This window comes from Polypterus senegalus, chromosome 14 (genome assembly GCF_016835505.1).
Source record: "Polypterus senegalus isolate Bchr_013 chromosome 14, ASM1683550v1, whole genome shotgun sequence".
Lineage (NCBI taxonomy): Eukaryota > Metazoa > Chordata > Cladistia > Polypteriformes > Polypteridae > Polypterus > Polypterus senegalus.
Genome location: NC_053167.1, coordinates 30,642,669 through 30,648,838, shown reverse-complemented (window position 1 = coordinate 30,648,838; position 6,170 = coordinate 30,642,669).

Genomic DNA, 6,170 nt, shown 5'->3' with positions numbered 1-6,170 from the left:
GTGGGGGCTATGGAGAAGGGGGTTGTTGGTGGGGGAGATGGCACATGAGCAAGGCATTGCGCATGGCAAAGGTGTGCAGATTTCAAGAATCCAAAATACGTTTTAAAGCAATGACATTTAGAATCGGATTGATAAAGTAAAATAGTAGACCTTTTTATATATAAACAAAATCGTGAATAACATTGTTGAACGCTGGTTTGGATAAATCCTAGCTTCGAAGTGTCTTTAATTAATGCTTACCGTGTCAGATGTCACGTTTGCCCATTGCCTGCTCATTTACTTACACTGCTGATGAAGTGCACTGAGCGTGCAAATTAATGAACGTGGAAAGTCAGGCTAACTTTACCTCGGAATTTCACGTTTGCGTATCCAGATGAGAAATGGTGGCGCAGCGGTTAGCGCTGGGACTCTCAACCGACCCCAGGGGTCTTTTTTCAAATTCACGCGGCGTTCGCCTATTCTCCCAGTGTACCCTTTTCCCCCTTCATTCCTTCCACATTAAATGCGCGGATGTTAAGCTGATTGTGCACTCTTAAATGATTCCGCCTTGAGCGCGCGAGTCCTGCCGTAGCCCGGCGTCTCTCTTCTGTCAGAGTTGGCTCCAGCTCTCCGAGACCCTTTACTGGAAGAAGTGGAATTGTGGTATACAAGAGGTTAACGCTAGGTGCGTGAACACCTCACCTCTCCCGCTTTGCCGTGGTTCCTGAGAAATTGTGAGATTTGACTCACTTAAACAGTAACCACAATGACGATTAAAAAGCGAACGTAACGAGAACCGGATATTAGAATGGTCTCCGACGCTTCTGCGATCTCTCAGGGGATGTGAGCTTTAAACCGTCTCTACCCTTTGTCTTGACATGAGCACATTTTATAATCGAAATATTTGACTCGCAAAAACGTGGAGGATCCCTAAACTCTGATGATTTTTTCGGGCCAACACACTCACGTAAATATGATTTTTATATTTTATGGCTCGCGTTTAAGGACGCGTCGTGCGAGAATAATACGGAATGAAACAAACTAGGAGGCGGAACTGAAACAGCTCGAGTGGATAAATGGTCGGAGCCGATCTGCCTGTTTTATTCTTTGTCTTCATTGTGCTTTAACATCTACAATTTCTGGAAGCATGCGATATGATGTCCTCTCGGGTAGAATCCATTTAGGAAGGGATTACTTAAGCACATTGGCGTGTAGCATTCCAGAGCCAAAGAGTTCTGTTTGCAGGGATTTAAATGACAGCTAAGACCAGATACTTTTCACATTTTTAAAGTATCCTGCGTTCACCCCTTTTTCTGACAGCCAGTAACCTACCACCTGATGGAGCGGGTGCCCTTGTGAAGGATTTACAGTTACAGTTTGATGTATTCTGTCCATTCTGTCATGGTATGTAAAACACAAGACTTCAGACAGACAAGCTTACTTTCTGTTTGTGAAGTCCAAAACACCCACGTTCCGTATTCAACATTGCTGCATTATATTCTTTGTTCTTCCATGTGAGTATTCATTGGTTGTCAGCGCTTACACTCAGCCTACCCTGACAAACCTGTTTAATTTTTTTGGGGCAAGTCACAGCCTGGTAGGACTGAGTTGCTGGTGATGTCAGACTACATGACCAGAAATCACAGACATATATTGCTAAATGCCTCTGACTTGCTAAGATTATGTAAAATAAACCTGCAACTGAAAATCAGTGAAAAAGTCATCTAATGTGACAGGGCCATTAAGCTGTGATTCAGTCCAACAAGTCTGTAACATTCCCAAACCTAGTTAATGTGGCAGCATTTGGCACAAAGCAAGAAACAGGCCATTGCAGGGCACACACACACTGACTCTGTGTTGACTTAAAATTTCCAATCAACCTAACATATGCACTTGTTTTAAATGAGGGAGGATAAACCCGAGTACCCTTAGAAAAAACCCAAGCAGACAACAAACAGAGGCAGAGGAATCAAACCTGAGACACTGGATCAGAGAGGCGGCAGGCCTCACCACATTGCTGCCCTCTTTAAAATGAAATTCTTGGTTGCCTCCACCTGGTCAGACATGCAGCTTCACATTCTGAGGCCGGTCACATGATCGGCACCCATTTATCATCTGGGATACAGAAGTTCATTTAATTAATAGGAACAGCAGGGGACAAAGGCACAATTATGTAATCCTTTTTGAAACCAGCTGGTTTTGTTTTTCTCATCACATTTTTTATTTTATCTGCAAGATTAACAGAGTGTGAATCATATCATCTATAATAGCTATGGCACGGTATTGACAGATTTATTTAAATACTGTACACGCTCTTGTTGCTTTTCTTTGCTTAATATCTAACTGTGACAAATGAAATTTCCCCACATCGTGTTTTGACAGAAGAAATGTTTTTCTTTGGTGATAATTTACTTTTCCTTTTCAAGTTGCCCTAATCTGTGTTTGATTCCCTTACAATATCAGATCGATAAATAGTTTTTACACTAAGTAACTTGTTTTATTTATTTACACTTTGCAGTTATTTCTTTTGGATTCTACGCTCTGTGGTTTTCTCTTCCAGTGTTTTGCTTTTGTGGATTCCAAGATTTTTCAATATATTACTCCCTGTCATTTCTTCAGTGATGCACTAAAACCATTAAGGATCTGGAGAGCAGAGCATGTCCAGTGCACGGTGGGTAAGAGATAAGAAACAGCCCAAGGAGAAAGCCTGTCCATTGTGATAAACATACAAGCAGACAAACACCCCTGCAATTTAAAAGACACCATTTAACCTAATGGGTACCTCTAAACTATGGAGGAGAAAGGGAGCCCCCAGGATGAACTCCACACCTGCATACAGGGGGAATATTCAGGCCCCTTCACTTCTTGCTCATTTTATTGTGTTGTACATTTTGTCTTAAATGGATACATTTGATATTTTTGCCCATCATTCTACACTCAGTTAGTCAATCAGTCATTCTCCAACCCACTATGTCCTAACACAGGGTCACGGGGGTCTGCTGGAGCCAATCTCAGCCAGCACAAGGGGCAAGGCAGGAACAAACCCTGGGCAGGGCACCAGCCCACTGCAGTCTACACTCAGTAACCCATAATTAAATAGTGATTAAATGCTTTCAGAAAGCTTTGCACATTTCTTAAAAATCAAAAACTGAAATCTGTCATTTATATCAACATTCAGATCTCCTTTGCTGTGGCAGTTCAAATTCTGGTCTGGTGTATCTTGTTTGCTTTAATTATCTTTGAAATGTTCCTTGAACTTGAGTGGAGTCCACCTGTGGCAAAATAAATTGATTGGTCATCATGTAGAAATGCACACACCCGTGTATAGAAGGTCCAACAATTCACACTGCATGTCAATGTCCTCTGAATGAATCCAAAATAAATCTCTAAAATTAACGTTTGCTATAGTGCATTTGGCAAAGTTACGATGGCGTGACAATATTATTAGGGATTTAAGTGAAGATTACAATTTGGATAATAAATTACCATTGTTAATAAGACTAAGAGATGCACTGAACTGAATTTCCTGAAGACTTTAATTAATGTAAGAAATCTACTTTCCGCATTGGTGAAATCCTTTATCAATTCTGAATAATCAAGGGTTTGGCCAGCATCTTGCTCAATTGATATTAATGCCAAACCATTCAGTCGCTCTTGGGTCATGCCGGTCCTTAAATCATCCTTAATTAGCTTGAGCTTGGAAAAGCTGCGCTCAGCACATGTGACCGTTACAGGCAATGCGTAGTGCTACAGCGACGTTCGGGAAAAAATCTTGCAAGCTATTCTCGTATAAGAATTGCAAACTTCGCAGAGCAGAAGCTTTTGGTGGAACCAAATGTGACGACGTGAGGGACTGGCACAGACGGCTGCAGTGCCAGGGGCCCCAGGCCCACAAACCGAAAAAAAAAAAACATTGTAAGTCGGGGCCCTACATGGATGCGTAGTTTGCGTATGCCTAAGAACATCCCTGTAAGATGGAGGGTCCTGTCAGAATGAGAACCATCTCAACAGCATTCTGTCAATCAGGTGCTTATAGTAGAAACGGACACTAGATGGAAGTCAGTGTTGAGTAAAATGTATATGACAGCCTGCCTGTACTCTGAGAACATGCGGAAAAATATTTTCTGGTCTGATGAGACAATAACCAAACTCTTTGATCAGAACTCCAAGCCCTATGTTTGGCGAAGACCAGGTACTGCTCATCACCTGAGGTGGCACAGGGTGATGGCAGCATCATGCTATGGGGGTGCATCTCAGCAGTAGGGACAGGGAGACTGGTCAGAATTAAGGGAAAGATGAATGTAGCCAAATGCAATAAGGTCCTTGACCTACTCCAGAATGCATGTGATCTCAGACATGACAATGACCAGAAACATACAAACAAGACAACACTTGAGTGGCCTTAGTACAAATCTCTGACTGGCCTTGGTGGTCCAGATTTAAACCCCTTAGTGCATCTGTGGAGAGACTTGAAGATGGCAGTTTACAGATGTCATACCATCAGACCTAAAAAAGCTTGACAGAATCTACCAGGAAGAATGGAATTATCTGCCCAAGGTCAGTTGTGCAAAGCTTGAAGAAACTTAACCAAGAAGAAGCAAAGCTGTAATTGCTACCAAAGGGTCTTCTACCAAGTACTCAGTTAAGAGTCTGAATATTTTTTAGGAAGGAGAACTTTCAGTTTATGTGTTTAATACATTTGAAAATCTTTCTGAAAACATGTTTTCACTTTGTCATTATGGGCTATTGAGTGAAGATTGATGGGCAAAAATGGCAAATCCATCTATTTAGATTGAATTCTACAACACAGTAAAATTTGCAGAAAGTGATTTTCAAAACACACAGAACTCAAAAAGAGGTTCCACCTTGAAAATAAGGCGTCACACTCCAATGAAGCCTTAAAACACAAATAAAGTTTGGAAACTCAAGAAACAGGCTTGTAGCCTGAACAGTCAAAAATGTGCCGATGACTACACATCCCAAAAATGGGGTGATTGTAAAATCCCTGGCCCAAATCACAGAAGACTCTTAGTTATAAATATAAAGATTATTAAAAATGATTGAAAATCTCAATGAAAAAGTGTTTTAAAACAATAAAACCCAGATAGGCAAGTCAAAAATGAACATTACACATGTCTGAAAAAGTAAACACATAAAAAACTTTAAATTGCAAATTATTTTATTTGCAATGAGGAATGCAAGAAAATATACATAATTAGAATGTTTTCATCACATTACACTCAAGTTCAAATTTGAAAATAAATTTAATTCAATTTTAAACTACATAATTTATTCATGTATACAATATTGTTCTAATTTAACACAAATCTGTTTGGTCAGTCTAATATTTTGAAACATATTTTAAGAAAACAACAATGTATATTCATTAACTTACATACAGAAGTTGACAAATTTGTCAGTCTCCTTACAGGTCATTAAAAAAGTGTTGCATGTCTCCTGAAAAGAGATAAAATGAAAAGCATCAAGTAAAGCAACGCAAGTTTGAAAAGAGATCAAGTATCGCTTACAGTAACTTCACAGTCGGGTTGGCCTCCTGGACTGTCCGTCACTTTATAATGTTGGCTGGGAGGGTGTTTGTAAAAAAGCCCTTCAGGCTCCTTTGGTGACATCCCAGTGCTGGGAGGACCCCGCCCGGTAAATATTCCAGCTGCCTTGTGCCGGCGTGAGGTTTCCATAACAACCGAGAGGGGCAGGAATGTTTCGGCGGGAAATTTTTCTTTTTAAGGGGAATGGCGGATCAAGGCAGGAGGGAAGTAAAAATGAAGGAAAAGGCTGAAGGTAAGGCGGAGACTATCCACGCTCAAAGGATCATTCAGGATCTTTCTTCACCCAGGGACGTCTGCTATTTGTGGGTGGCCACCCCGAAGAAATAATCTGGTGACGAATCCCCGAGAAGAGGCCAGGTTCTGGTGTTCTCCGGGTGCTCCCGTCTGGTGAGTCAGATTCCTGAGTTTGCATTTCTTCGTGATAGTCCGCGGAGAAGCCGTTCCACTAGAGGACTGTTGTGTTTTCCTCCTGCCCTACGGAAGGAACTAAACTGAAGGGTTTATTGTTTTCTTATATGTAGACTAAGTAAATCTTTCTTTTTTGGCGTTCTTGGAGAACAGTTTTTTTTTAAATTTACTTTTGTTTATTGTCTGCGTCAAACCGGAGGTTAGGATTTGGGCGCT